Below are 15,858 nucleotides of genomic sequence, written 5' to 3'. Positions count from 1 at the left end.
CCTCAGGAAACTGCTATTATAGTTCCATTTTCCAGACAAGAACCACAGAGAGGTTAAGTACTTGCCCAAGGCCACACAGCTAGCAGGTGACAGGCAGGCAGACTCTTGAGGCTGTGCATTAAGCAAGCAGAGAAAGTTTCTGGCCAAGAGGCTGTCTTGGCCCCCTTGTGGTTTTACAAACCGGGATTTGTCCTAAGGAGGTGAACTCAGCCTGGTGAGCTTGGAAAGGAAGTGTCACTCACTCTGCCTCCAGTCATCCCCTCTGACAATAGGCAATTCCTGTCTGACAGAGTCACTCCTCTCCTCCCAGCCCTGCTTTTGGGTGTCCAGGGAAGCTGCCAGCAGCCAAAGCCCTTTGGGAACAATAAAAGGCTCAGTGTTGACATTTAATACATGATAAAGTACTCCCCTCTCCAAGTCAGCTACTGGAAAAAAAAAAAAAAAAAAACAGGCCTGAGGGATGAGTCTATTAAGTGAAAAATAAACCTCTTTTATTGTTTTGACCAAAAACACATACTGCGTTTCACAAGCTTATAGCTGGGAACAATATGAAATTCTGGCAAAGGAGACTGGGGTGACCTCTCCACTCTCACATGATGACCCCTCGCTGTGTGAAGAGTAGATGGCATATCGTGCACTGCCTATGGGCCCAGGGCTTCTCTCAGCTGTGGTCAGAGGTGGTTAGAGGTGTGAGTGAACCTCTCCACAAGGAAACCCCCCTCTACCCCCACCGCTTTCCCTTTGCTGCTGCTGATCAGCCTGGGTGGTAGAGCAAACTTAGCACTTCTTTAGAGCCACAAATCCAAAAAAGTAAAATTCTGGGCTCTAAAAGCATTGAGTTTGCCAATGAATCATGGAATATCAAACAATTAATACACAGATGGTTCTTTGAAAATGGATGGTGGAGAATTGTCCTGAAGCAAGGTGGCTTAAGGGCCATGACTTCTGATTTCCCCTAGAACTTGTCAAGTCCATGAAGAAAGAAATTAACAAAAATTTGTGCTTCCTTCTCAGGAGAAAAGTTATCCAACATCCAGTGTTTAAGTGAAAGACAACAACCTTGATCTTAAGCTGTCTATTTCCTTGGACTTACGAGACACTGTCAGTGGTACAAATCTGAGTTACCCAACAGTGGAGGCTTCTTCTATGTATTTTTCCTCTCACTAGAAAATTCCTTTTGATTTTCTAAGATACAAAATGTGGAAAGGATCTCTGATAACTCCTTGTGGGCAAACAACACCCATACATAAGCAACAGCCATTTCAAAGTAATCCATTCAGATCATTATAAATTACAAAACCAGAAAATAAACACATGAAACCCCACCACACCTTTTGGCTTTCTAGTGGCATATACTAACAAAGAAACAAGCTGCCAGCCCTGTAACTCTCTTTGTTTTAGAACAAAGATATGAAAAGTGTCCCTGGACCTATAAAATAATCTTTATAATATATTTAACATGTCTAAGGTTTATTTACACAATTGTTCATAATGACTAACATGTAATACCCCTTCTATAAACATTATTCACATACATATTACCTCATAAAGATTCTCTTTTGGTCTATTAAAAAACACTGTACTGAAAAAACAAGCAGAGACACAAGAGTCTATAGATTATCTGCTGATATTTCCATGGAAAGGTGAAGTTTTCTCTTCTGTTTTCTCTTTCTCCTTTTTTCCTCTAAACAATACCCGCTCCCTGACCCAATATAAGAAGCAACAATTCCAGAAGATGAAACTCAGAACTAATGATTAGCAAATTATTCTCAGGTGGATTTCTGGCCTGACTTCATTCTAATCACTCAAATTCATCTGAATCTGCCTCCTCATACCTCCACCACTTTTGACTCATGGCCATTTGAAATCTATATTCTGAAGCTGACAGTCCAGAGATGAAAACTTTAGGGAATGGGGGAGCTTTTCTTAAGCTTCTGAATTTGGGTGGGAACAAATCAGGTTCTTTAATTTGTGCTTTGGGGAAAAAATATCTGTTTTACTGGCTAAGCAGGTTCAAAGAAAAAGCTAAATCTTCATGAAACCCTCCATGAAACTGTAAGCTGTGAAAAGATTCCAGAGATGAAAAAACAGCATGTGTAAATATTGGGAGTGGTGCTTTCTTGCTGTTCTAAATGTGAGAGGCAGAGGCCAGTCTGCTGCTGCTGCCAAGTCGCTTCAGTCGTGTCTGACCCTGTGTGACCCCATAGATGGCAGCCCACCAGGCTCCTCCATCCATGGGATTTTCCAGGCAGGAGTACTGGAGTGGGGTGCCATTGCCTTCTCCATGGCCAGTCTAAGAAGAAGCAAATCTGAATGAGAGAGCCTTGAGGACATATTTATAATTACCCAACGTGAACTAATATTTTTTGGGAATTAAAAGTTGTATTGTTTTCCCCAACTCAGTTTATACAACTTGCTTTTGTGTGCACAGCTTGCCTATACCTAACGTTTTGGCATATCATCTATAAAATTAAAATTCCTCCCAACTCTGACATTCTATGAGTGCCCTGAAAAGTGAAGTCATTGAAACCTATCTATAGGTGAGCTGTAGGGCTTCATGGTTGTAACAAGTAGATTCCAGAATCTGAAGGCAGCATCTCCATATTCATTGCTTCCAACTCTAAACAGCAGCCAACCAAACCCGAATTCACACCAGAGAAAATGGAACCAACATTTAGTCATGGTAGTTGAGAGAAAAGAGATGACTGACAACTGGTGGCACCCTCACAGACCATGTGTGAGAAGGAGCTGTCATTACTGCATTAGCCTTTCTGTGGTCTCATTGTGCCTCTTGCCTCCTCACTTACCTTTTGGCAGGTAAAGCCAATGCTGTGGGGTTTCTAACAAAAACTCTCTGGATCAGAAAGTATCAGGGTGAAAAGACAGAATGGAATTGGAATGGAAAAGAATGCAGATGTGGTAGAGTGATGCAGCGTGTGTGGTCAAGGGAGGAGGTGAAGGCTGGGGACATTGTGAAGAAACCCTGGCCTCTCTGGCTTGAACACCTGAGAGGAGAATATGATACCACCCCCCTGTATTGCTCTAAACCGAGCTGGAGTGACAGGCTAGACACAACTCTGGGAGGCATTTGATGTCTGGTCTTTTCATTTGTTGGTTAGGTGCCAAGGTGTGAGAAATTGGCAAGGGGAAATTTGGCTTTGACAGCAGAACAGAAAAACAGGAGGGCCCAGGGTCTTGTGTAACCTGTAATGTCACATGGCTTGTGTGTTTCCTCCAGCCTGGCCCACCAGCCATTGATATTGTGGGAAGACAGATTTACTTTTTCTCCTATTCCCCTTCTGTCTTGGAGGCCAGCCTATTGGTATTCCTGTACCGTCCCTGATGTCCAGGGAGTATCACATGGCCCAGAACTCTGCACCGAGGAGTTTCCATCCAAGCAGACGGTTTGTTCTCTTCAGTATCCCATTATTACTACTCCTCCAAGGAAGATTTCCAAGGCGGGATCTGTGAAGGTGAAAAGGATTTCAGAATCTATTGTGTGTAAATGCAGCCCAGTTCCAACTACAGTTCTTTAACAATTTTAAGTAGTTTGGGCAGGAATATGTCTTTTAATTTCACAAGAGAGATACGGTGTTCTCCATTCATCATATCAGGAGACACATACTCTCTATTTTCCCATTTCTGTGGATGCTAACTTGATCTTTGGGTTAAGGTGGTTGTTTACATTCTTGATAGCATTCTCCACTATCAAGTTGTTATTTTCCATTTTTAGATTAATAAGTATCTTTGGAGGAGATACTCTGAGCTCTTCAGGCTTTTACCCACTACTTTTAATATCCATGAGTGACTCTTGCCCAAGCCAGTGGCTACTGTAGTGGTTACCAAATGGTGATTTAAAAAAAATTCCATCATTCCTTCTATATTTTGTAGCTGGGACTCTACTGTCAGGAAGAGCTCTTCCTTCTCTCTCATTACTCTATGTATATAGTATAGACTCAAGGATTCCTATTTGATTACTTGTAAGGATTATTATCCATTACTGCCAAAAATGAACAATCGGATCTATTGATGAAGAAATGCCAGACAAACCCTAATTGAGAGACATTCTCTAAAATAAATGGCCTATGTTCTTTGAAATGCCAGGATCATAGCAGACAATGACTCAAGGAACTGTTACAGATGAAAAGAAACTAAAGAGACAAATGTGTGGTCCTGGATGGTATCCTAGACAGGACATTAAAACCTTTATTCTCTGTAAAGGAATAGGACAATTGGATAAGAGCTGTAGATTAGTTAATAGTGCCATATCAATGTTAATTTCTTGATTTTGGAATTATATTGTGGTTAGGTAACATCCCTGTTTTTAGAAAATATACACTGAAATATTTTAGGGGAAAATGAACATTTTTAGCTTGCTCTCAAATGGTTTGGAAAGATTATATATATAATTTATATTAAATTTTAATTTGACATTTAATTAGTATATATGTATATACATATTTAAAAGAGAGAGGGTCAAAACATACATAGGAAAATGTTAATATCTAAGGAACCTAGTAATGAAGGGTATACAGGAATCCCTTGTACATTTTTAGCAACATTTCTAGATATCGGAAATTATTTCAAATAATTTAAAATTCACAAGGCCTCAGAAGTTCTCCAAAGCCTGAAATATTGTATTTTGATTTCCAAACTCAACCTGCATCCCTATCACCCCCACACATGTGGCCAATGTCCTCCCCTCCCTGTGTGTCCCTTGGGGCCTCTTCTCTTCTTGAGCACATTCAGGAGGAAGTGCAACCAACACTTCTGGCTTTCCCTTGTCCAGGTGAGGGCAGGTGGTTTGGATGGGCATCACAGGAGCTGGCTGCTCTCTACGGCTTTGCTGCCAGTGCTTGGCTCTTGGCCCTTCTGAATGCAAATGAAGTCCCAACTGACTATGCTGAAGGGGGACAGGAGAAAACTAAGAGGGTAATGGGAAAGTGGTCCCAGGACATTGAGAAAGACTTGTTTTCTAAAAGACCCAGGCTCAGGGTTTGTCCACAAGTGAGTTCCACGAAAACCCAGTAAAACAGGAAATAAGTAGGAGAGGGAATTTTCCATCTCCTGTCCAATGTCTTTCCTTTGGAGCCTGATTTCTTTTCTATCCAAGGACTCCTGCTGATTTAACAGGCCAGTTTTCTCTTTGGGGAAACTTTAGTGATGATCACAGCCTCACTCTTTTCAGGGTGACATTGCAAGCAAAATTTATGGGAAACAGCAATCTGGGGAGTCTGACTCGAACTCCCAACCCTCGAAAGGCCAAACTATGATTTGTTGTTACAGAGACAGAGTGTACTGAAGGAGGCTGAGCTTTCAAGCAGGCAGCCACATCTGGGCTAACCACTGAACTTCTTTACCCTCTCAGGGCCTGCCAGTGAATTACGAGCCTTACTCCTTTGTTGACGTGCTTCACTCTCCATAACAGCAGGTAAGAGGCATGAGGGGCTTAATGGGGTTGCTTCCTATTGAGAGGGAGAAGCAGGCATAAATACAGAGTCTGCCTCCCATCAAGATAATAAGTTACACAGGATCTGGAGTTAAGCTGCCTCCATTGTCCACCCCCAAATGTGGGCAGGAGTTTCAGCTTGCTGTTCACAACTTTTATTTATTATCTAAAAATTTTTTTTATTATTATCTTTTTTGGCCATGCCATACAGCAAGCAGGATCTTAGTTCTCTGACCAGGGATTGAACTCATGCCCCCTTCATTGGAAGCACAGAGTTTTAACCACTGGATCACCGAGTAAGTTCACAACTTTTAGTCCTTAAATGGGAAAGTGCCTGTGTTAGTCATATCCTGCTTCTTTTATCTTTGCCTAAGTGGGTACTGGCTCTGATGCTGGGCACCTGCCTTTAGAGATGGGTCAACCCATAGCTATCGCAGTGGGCCCAGAAATGACTGCTTTGGTCTGTACATCAGGCCTGACATCAGCAGCTGGGGGCATATCCCTCTGAAACTGCAGGTAAGGTGATTTGAGTTGACTGCTTCTTGATCTCAAGGGAGTAGTAGCGGTTTGTTAGCTCTTTAAGTACCTTTATTGTGATGTAGCATTTCTGAGAGTCAGCACAGGGACAGGGTAGTGATAGGAAACAACTGCCAATGGAGGGCTGACTGCCACATGAATCTGACCTTCGGGTTGTGCTAAGTGATATAGAAAGAACTTCCACTCTAGGATCCACTGACATCTTAATAAACACCTCAAAATCCCATCAGTGGCAGGAGGTGTGAATTTACCTGTGGCTGGCATTGTGCTGTACCGGGTAGCAGCTCATATCAGTCCTGTGTCTACAGGCCAGGGGCTTTAGGATTGGCAGGTGATGATTCTTTGTTTATTAAGTGATCAGGGGACAGGTCTATTGAAGTAGAAAACCCTGGTGTCTGCAGGAAAACTTTGGTGTCTCATCTTAAATGAGGTGGCAAGCAGCTTCCAGTGAACACTAGAGTCCAATTGCCTGGCTTTATTCCCAAGCTCCACCAAGTCCCAGCTGTGTGACCCCATGGAAACGATTTAATCTCTCTAGGTCTTAGTTTCCTTATCTGTAAAATGGACATAGTGATGATAGTGTTTACTTTGTCTGGTTATGGTGAGATTTTAAAATCAGTCAATATATCTTTTTTTTCTCTCATTGCCATGGCTAAGACTTCCAGAACTATGTTGAGTAAGAGTGGCAAGAGTGGGCACCCTTGTCTTATTCTAGAAAAATGGTGCTGATGAACCTATTTTCAGGGTAGAAATAGAAATGCAGATGTAGAGAATGGCCTTGTGGGCAGAGTGGGGAAAGAAGGTGGGACGAAATGAGAGAGTAGGATTGACATATACACTACATATATCTGTGTGTAAAACAGATAGCTAATGGGAGCTCAGCTCTGTGCTCTGTGATGACCTAAAGGGGTGGGATGGGGGGGTGGGAGGCTCAAGAGGGAGGGGACATATGTATACACGCGGCTGATTCACATTGTTGTACAGCAGCAACCAACACAACACTCTAAATTAATTATCTTCCCATTAAAAATAAACAAAAGATGAAAATTTAAAAATATCAGTCAATATAAGTAAAGCACATAAAAGAGTGTCTGGCACAAGGCAGGGGATCTGTCTCTCGTTATTGGCTCAAAAGTATTACTATAAATTAAGAGACCTCTTCAAGGTTATGTATTAAAATCCTGCTTCTTGATTGTCTCAAAGAATGGAAAACCATACAGACCATTAAATGGATACAGACCATTAAACTGGCTCATGATCACACTCATTACTGCAGTTTCTTTTGCCTTAAAAACCTAAATAGAGTTATTAAAATCTTATATCCTAATCAACAAAATGAAGATAACAGTAGCTCGGTATTTATTATACTTTATATGATTGTCATGAGATGGCCTCTATTATTCGTCTTACTATATAGATGAGAAAACTGAGACTCAGAGAGGTGAAATGACTTACCCAGAGTGACATAGTGAGTCACATTTGAGGTATAACGGGTGTTCTGATTCTATAGCCTGGGCTGTTCATTGCTATGCCAGAGAGAGGATAGCCGAAAAGGGGGAAGGAGCTGGGGGTGGGGAGTGGGAAGGAGGAAAGGAGGGAAGGGGAGAGGGAGGCTGGCAACTGATAATAAGTATTCTCGGAATGAGTAAGTGGGCGTGGGAATTCAATAAACGTATCCTAATGATAACAAAGCAGATGACATTTCATGCCTTGTCTACATAATTCCAAACAACCATTTGACCACTTAGAAAAATGAGATTGCTTTTTGCGTGCTGCAGAGTCATGGCTTTAAAGAGCTGCGAGGGCCAGTTCCTTTGGAAGGTGAGTTTTTATGATCCTGCAGTCCTGGAATGCTAATACGTGATCCAAGCCCCTTGTTTGAGGGATGAAATGGGGCCGGAGAAAAGGGAAGCAAATTGCCTCTAAGTTTGTGGCATCTCCTTTAAGTTCATTCTTCCTGTGAAGATCCCTCTTGGCAGGAAAAGGGAGGATTCATTTATTCTCCAATTGTTCATTCAACACATAATTGATTGATGACCAAAAGTGTTTGATAAATGAATGAATTTCCTTGACACTTTGAGCTTGTTCCTGTTCATCTCGAAACTGTGCATGTCTGAGTTCTTCTCAGTCTTCGAATCTCAGGAATCAAGGAAGCTGGCTTCCTTGGAGAAACATTGTTGTCCACTCTACCTAATGTCACTCATACCTTCCAGTCATTGTCTGTCCCACCAGTTTGTTTCCTTCATAGCATCTGTCATATAGAAATAATCCTGTGTGTTTAATCATTTTCCATTTATTGCCCTTCATGAAGGCAGGAATATTACTTGCTTTGCTTTGTTCACTGTTGTGAAGTGTATGGAACAAAACCTCACACACAGTAGATGCTCAATCAATATTTGTTGAATGAAGATGAATGAATAAGTGAATGAGGTGACATTGATTTCTACCCAGGAAGAAAACATTCTGTGACTTTAAATGGAGATGGAGTGAGAGCTGGGATGTTGGCCTGGAGCCCCTTGGTCATAATGGCACGTCCAGCAGGGGTTTAACTAATCAGCACATACATTTCCTGAATTACAAAGTGTGCCAGGGACATTTAATTTCTGTTAATTGGCACCGAGGAGGAGGGGTTGTTATCAAAATCACCAGCCAGCTGGAAGCATGTCTGTGTCAGACCTGTTTGCAAATCAGAATGGACATTTCATAAACCTTGTCAACCTTGTGAGGCTGCAAGTCCCCAGAGAGGCTGCACCAAGGTGCTCACTAGCTGCATTCAGGGTCATAGACAACCTTAAACCGCAGACCTTCAACAGATGGCAGGTAAGGTGTAGGGACAACCAGAAGACAAAGGACTGATGAGGGTTATGGCATGAGATGCTTTTAAAAATAACTGTCATATTGCCTCAACCCTGGCACCATTCACCAGCTGATCTGAAAAGTGAAAAGAACAAAGAAGCTGAGATTTTCTAGTCTTGCAGAGCCAGCCCCACTGCTTCCTTTCTGTGACCTTAGACAAGTGATTGATCCTCAGAGCCTCAGATCTGTTTGATCTATAAATAGGGGACAATAACACCCAACTCACGGGATTGTTGTGAAGGTTAAGTGCAAAAAGGCATGTAAATAGTCATGACAGCTAACGTCACAGAGTGTTTTCTATGAGCTGGGCATGGGGTTAGTGACTTCACGCCCCTTATCTCATTTAATCCCCACCTAACCATCAAAGAAAGCACAATTAGAACCTACATTTTACAAACAAAGGAACTAAAGGTTGGGAAGATTAAATGACTTCCCCGTGGTAATACAGGGAAGAAATGCAGAGTCTGGATTTGAATCCAGGTCACCTGACTCACAATGTTTGTAACCTCCCTGTAACAAGCTTCTAAGGCAGTGGCCCCCAACCTTTATTGATACCAGGGACCAGTTTCGTGGAAGATGATTTTTCCATGATTTAGGTGCAGGGGGATTGTTTTGGGATGATTCAAGTGCATTACATCTATTATGCACTTCATTTCCATTATTATTTGGGTTCCCTGGTGGCTCAGCTTGAAAAGAATCCGTCTGCAATGTGGGAGACCTGGGTTTGATCTCTGTGTTGGGAAGATCCCCTGGAGAAGGGAACTGGCTACCCACTCCAGTATTCTGGCCTGGAGAATTCCATGGACTATAGTCCATGGGGTCACAAAGAGTCAGACATGACTGAGTGACTTTCACTTTTATTTCCACTATTATTACATCAGCTGTACCTCAGATCATCAGGCATTAGATAGATTCTGGAGGTTGGGGACCCCTGCTCTAAGGGATTAGACCAATACCTGGCATTTAGTACATATGTAATGAATGAATGGCAGCTAGAAGGATCTATTCTTATTCTAGCATTTCTCCTGATCTTGCCATCACGCCTTTGTCATAACTACAAAATTCACTACTAGGGTCCTTTTTGCACACCAGCACCTGGCCTATATGTCTCACTTCATCTTCCCAATTACTTTGTGAAGTGCTGATTATTGTTTTCACTCTTCAGATGAGTAAAGAAAGTCTCAGAGAGGTTAGTTAACTTGGTTCAAGATTAGACAGCCACGAAGTGGTAGGGCCAGGATCTGAGCCCAAGGACATGTGATTCTAAAACCCTGGTGGTTCCTCTCTATGTAATAGCCATTCTCCACGCTACTGTCTTTCAGAATCTCTTCCTGCTCAGTGGAGCTCTCCTGACAACTAAAACACTCCTTCTAGGACTTCCCTGCTGGTCCGGTGGTTAAGATTTTGCCTTCCAATGCAGGGGGTATGGGTTCGATTCCTGGTTGGGGAGCTAAGATCCCATATGCCTTGTTGCCAAAAAACTGAAAACACAGAACAGAACCAATATTGTAGTAAATTAAATATGTGATTTTGCTCAGTTGTGTCTGACTCTTTGCAACCCTATGGACTGTAGCCTGCCAGGTTCCTCTGTCCATGGGATTTTCCAGGCAAGAATACTGGAGTGGATTGCCATTTCCTTCTTCAGGGGAGCTTTCCAACCCAGGGATCAAACCCTGGTCTCCCTGATTGCAGGCAGACTACTGTCTGAGCCACCAGGGAAGCAATAAAAATAAAAAATGGTTCATATTAAAAAAAATAAAAACAAACAAAAAACCCCACTTCTTTATCACTCCTCTCTCGCACATCTGTCTGTTTGATCGAGACTAGCTCTTTCTTATACTCCATTTCTGAATTGTGCCTCTCTATGTATGTATGGGTAATAGCTACCGTTTATTGAATACTTTGATGTACTGCATACCACAACTGGGGCTGTACATGCAGAATCTCGTTTAATCCTTCTGAGAATCCTGTGAGGCGGAGATTCTGATTCCCATTTTATAGATGAAAAAGCAGGTTTAGGGAGGTGGTGTAACTTTTCTGAGTTGCTTTAGTCATTTGCCAAAGGAAACATAACTAGTAAGTGACAAGCTGGGACCAAACCCCAGATAATCTGATTCCAAAACCCACCACTCTAGCTATTATGTTTTGTTGTTTCTCCATATCTTGTTAAGTTCCAGTGGATTGGGAACACAGCTAGAATAGCTACCCCCAAATCCCTGTTGACTGATGTTTTAAAATTTAGTTCTTTACTGGTGGTTTCCATGAAGAAGGTCCAAATTATCAAATTTGCCAACCTAAAATGAATGTAAGCTTAAAAAAGAATTCAATTTATAAATAGAACGTGCAGGATGGAGTTTTTGGAAATGTGGTTCTGATATCTAAAAGAAGCCTTCCCTTCCAAACAGTATGATCCCCTCTGTCTGTCTGACCACTCTGTCCTTTGTCATGGAAGCTGCTGCCATCACTCTTGAATGGTGACTGCCATGTCTTTCTCAGGGAGTGTGGTCCTTTGGGTCTCTTCTAGACAGAGAAGAAAAACATCTCCCAGTGAACCAGGCAAGAATGGGGTGGGAATCCAGGTACAATCCTTTGAAGGTGATATTTATTTGAATTCCTCTTTGGTCCTTCAGGTGTTTTTGCTGTCTCCTTATGTTTTGATTCAAGCTTGCTTTTGCTAATTTGTGAGAGTCTCCTGACTGCAAATAGTTCTCACAATCCACTTGGATGGTCCAGGGAGGAGTCCTCATTTTCATGGGGAAGATGTTAGGATGGCTGTGGCCTCTAGGACATGTGTGGCCTACAGCAGTCAAACTCTGACATTGCAGATGGCCTTCATCAAGTCAGTCGGTCACACTAGCACAGTTTCTAACAGCATTAACCAAGGATACACAGAGTGGCCTTTGCAAATGTGTTTTGCCTTTCTCTCCAGGTCTTGGCTGGCATCGCTTTAGTTTTTACCAGACTGCAGCTCTTGTCCATCCAGCAGTGACCCTATTTGCATAATTACCTTGCATCTGTGGGTGTGTATTTACTCCCCCAAAGCAATTGCCTTTGAACTTTGGATAAATATCAGCATGGAACACTGGAAGATGTCAGCTCTGTGAGCCCTCTTGTTCCCACAGAGAAGATGAAAGTGGGGGTCATTTTGGAAATCATAACCCCTTCTTCTGAACTGTATATCATTTAGAGTGAGGACAGGCAAAACCAGAAATAGACTGGTGAAGAGGGAGAGATCTAGAGACCGCAGAATGATCATCATGTTCTGATGTCAATGATCCAGAACCACATTGCAAGCTTTGGTTCTTTTTCAAGTTGGCTGTGTCTGGCCGCCCTTGCAACAGGGGTAGATGTGCTTCTCAGATATCTCTGTACAGAATATTCTCAGTCACCTTCTTTCCCACCCCTACTTCTTGGTTGATAAGACCCCTAGACTTATTCTCTGGGAGGGCTTCACCCCGAGTTAAACCATCCCCCCACTCCCATCTCCATCTTCATCCCTGTGGTTTCTGCAGAACACACACATTTTGCATCCTCTCCAACTTCAACCATGTTGTGTGTTTACAGTTGCTACTGAAGAAGAGGGACATGATGACTTCTTTTTTTCTTTTTTTTTTAATGGATCTTTCTGGGTCATGGATTGAACTTACGTCTCCTGCATTGGCAGGCAGATTCTTTACCACTGAGCCACCAGGGATGCCTGGGACATGGTGACTTAAGATTAAGGTTTGGATTTAAGAGTTCTGGGTTCTAGTCCTTGTTACCGTGGACAGATCATTTGACCTCTGGGCCATAATTCTACTCTCTAAAATGGAATAACAGCAGTACCTGCCATCATAGGCTTGAGTAGGATTGGATGGCATGCCATATGTACAGTGCTTGGTACACAGCAGGTGCTCAGTAAATGGTAACAATTATCACTGGATGAAGAGTTAGTAGTCTCCCTTCCATTTCAAACTCATTATGTGACCTTAGTCAAGTTGCTGAAACATCCTGAGTCTCAGTTTCTTGATCTGTAGTCTGTGGACAAAGATAATTTTTCTCTGAGCATTTCATGCAGTTCTTGGAATAGTTTGGCAGCAGCAGCAAGATGTGTTTTAGTTTCAGAATCTGAGAAGCTACTCTGGTTTCTGCAGTTGGCTACCCAGAGGCTCCAGGCAAGGTGCAGAGGACAGCTGTGTTGAAAACCCTATATTCAAGGAATGTAGGCACAGTCACAGCCCATATTTTCCTTATTCAGGAGCAACAGGGTCTCCTAAAGCAGCTGTACTTGGAAGAATTCTTGTAAAAAACCCTTTAAACTCGAATGCCTCAAAACCAGACATGCCGGTGCATCAAAATCTCAAATCCCAGCAGTAAATCAAAGCGTTTGAGTCCCAGTGACAGAAACCAGATGGGAGTTTAAATATTCAGGCTGGTGTGTATGGCCTCAGGTTGCAATATCTTCTTTGACTAGTGTTTACTGAGTACCTCTATGAGTTGTGCTGAAAGCTCCATATGGTACATGAGTGGGATATATACATGGGAATGATAAACATGGGATTCAGGATAGAGGTTGTGAGGGAAGTGGGAGGTGGGGAAGGAAGGAATAACTGGGAGAAGCACACAGCAAGTTTCAATTGTTTTTTAAAAAGCTAGGTGGTAGATATATGGTTATTGGTTTCATGATCCTATATAATTATGTCTATAGAACATTTAATTATAAAAGGGGAGAAAAGCAGAAAGGAGCCCAAATCCAGAAAAGAAGTAGTAAGAAACACCATTCTGTGGGAGCCATATGTATTTTATCTATCCTGTTTACTGTATCCTCATTGCCTCTCCTAGAGCCTGGGCCAGGGTGCGTGGTGAATTAACTGCTGTTGGATGGATGGATGGGTGAATCTATAATGCTCCTCCATGTCCTCCATCCCATCATCTTTGATCCCACCTCTGCTGCCTTCCATTTGTCAAAGTGTAGGTCAATCGGCGGAAGGGCTTCCTGGGAACATTTTGTTTCTACTCTGGTCTAGGACACGATACTACAGCTTGGCAAACAGCAGATGGCTTGATCATCATTTAACATTGTTCTATTTCAGGGAAAATGTCCTTGTGAGCTTTATCCTTAATGACGCCAACCTGCTGTAAGGCTCTCTGGAGTTAATTCCCCCACTTGGTCTTGCCTGTTTAGTGAGTCTTTTATGGTCACCTAAGAGGTTTCTGCAAGTGCTAACATTCTCTTCGCTCAACCCGAGGGGGAACTGGGGCCTTCACTCTCAAGACATAAGTGAGAGAAGCCTTGGTGGCAGCAGCTGCCGCCCCGGGAGGGCCCAGCTTGTTAAGCACGTGCTCCCAGCTGGAGAGGCCCTTGTTATCCTGCCTGCTTCAGCTGCTCACTCCTCGGGCAGGGAGTCAGACGCTGTGGGGCTGGCCTGTGTGAAGAGGCAGTGAGAGGATCAAGATGGGGGCCTGTTCATCTTGTTGAAGTAAAGTACGTGCTTCCTTACCTGCCTGTATGAGACCAGAGGAGCTAGGACACTGAAGTGCGTCATTTACACCTAGGAAACTCTTAGCTGAAAAAGACAGGTGAACAGGCATGTTCACCTATCCTCCAAGTCAGCTCCTTGCCTCAGCTGAGGGCCTACAAAGGCAAATGTTAAGGGCTGAACAGTGGCCAGGATGGGGGCCAGGAAGAGTGTTGGGCTTGATAGTAGTGCTCTCAACTTCTGAGTGACCTCTCTGAGCCTTACTCTGTAGAACAGGGTAACCAGACATTTCAGAATCAGTATGACATAGTGAAAGTGTTAGTCGCTCAGTCGTGTCTGACTTTTTGCGACCCTAGGCTCCTCTGTCCATGGGATTTCCCAGGCAAGAATACTGGAGTGGGTTGCCATTTCCTTCTCCAATGCATAAAAAGTGAAACGTGAAAGTGAATTCGCTCAGTCATGTCTGACTCTTCGCAACCCCATGGATTGCAGCCCACCAGGCTCCTCCATCCATGGGGTTCTCCAGGCAAGAGTACTGGAGTACTGGTGCCATTGCCTTCTCCGCCAGTATGTCATAGGCACCAGCTAATCAGAATGAAGAAGGGTTTCATTGCTGCGGGTCTCAACTGCAGCTGGCCTTAGCTTTTGGATGGGAGAGCGATGGGGAGGACCTGGAGAAAGAGCCAGGGTGCAAGAGCGGGGAGAGGCCCTGAGGAGCTCAGAGAATCTATCATTCACCTATCAGTACAGGACACTTTCAATATATTGACAACCAGTGTGACCATATTCCTGCTGAATGTCAGAGCCAAATGTCAGCACTGCTATACCATTTAAGAAAGGTGAACTTTCTCTCATTTGTTATGTACCTCTGAATCACTTCGGAGAAGGCAACGGCACCCCACTCTAGTACTCTTGCCTGGAAAATCCCATGGACGGAGGAGCCTGGAAGGCTGCAGTCCATGAGGTTGCTAAGAATTGGGCACGACAGAGCGACTTCACTTTCACTTTTCACTTTCATGCATTGGAGAAAGAAACGGCAACCCACTCCAGTGTTCTTGCCTGGAGAATCCCAGGGATGGGGGAGCCTGGTGGGCTGCCGACTATGGGGTTGCACAGAGTCGGACACAACTGAAGCAACTTAGCAGTAGCAGCAGAATCACTTGGGGAGCTTGTCAAAAACACATATGCCTAAGTCCCCACCCCAAAACTACTGAACGGCATCCTGTAGGGCCCTGGCAGGGACCATTATGCTCCTGAGACCTGTGTGCCTGGATCAGCTGGTATCTGGGGACCCAGCTCTACATGGAAGGGGTTTAGAATGCTTCTGAGATGAAGTGGAGCACAGTCTGGAGGGGAACATGCCCAGTTCAGGTGCAGGTCATGTGAGTGAGTGAAACAGGCTGCTGCGGTCAAGGCAAATTGAAGAGCACGTGTCCATTTCACTGACATCTTGACCTTGACGCAGCTAACTCCGGATGGCTGCCCATCGGGAGTGCGGGCCTGACGTAGATGGACTTTCTGAACGTCCCAGGGAAGCTGGAAATCTGTGAGTCAGAA

At 43.5% G+C, this 15,858-nt stretch overlaps 1 protein-coding gene across 1 annotated transcript in view; it reads right to left on the bottom strand.

Annotated features, from left to right (window-relative positions):
* Window positions 1-469: 469 nt before the first annotated feature.
* SH3RF2 (SH3 domain containing ring finger 2) overlaps window positions 470-15,858 on the bottom strand; it is a 148,802-nt gene continuing 133,413 nt past the window's right edge. Inside the window, exon 11 of the mRNA XM_005209539.5 lies at window positions 470-3,465. The gene's annotated coding sequence lies outside the window, so the exon portion shown is untranslated. The remainder of the gene's footprint in view (window positions 3,466-15,858) is intronic.

This window comes from Bos taurus, chromosome 7 (assembly GCF_002263795.3).
Source record: "Bos taurus isolate L1 Dominette 01449 registration number 42190680 breed Hereford chromosome 7, ARS-UCD2.0, whole genome shotgun sequence".
Classification (NCBI taxonomy): Eukaryota; Metazoa; Chordata; class Mammalia; order Artiodactyla; family Bovidae; genus Bos; species Bos taurus.
Note: the sequence above shows the minus strand (reverse complement) of the source record. Positions and strands in the feature narration are given on the sequence as shown.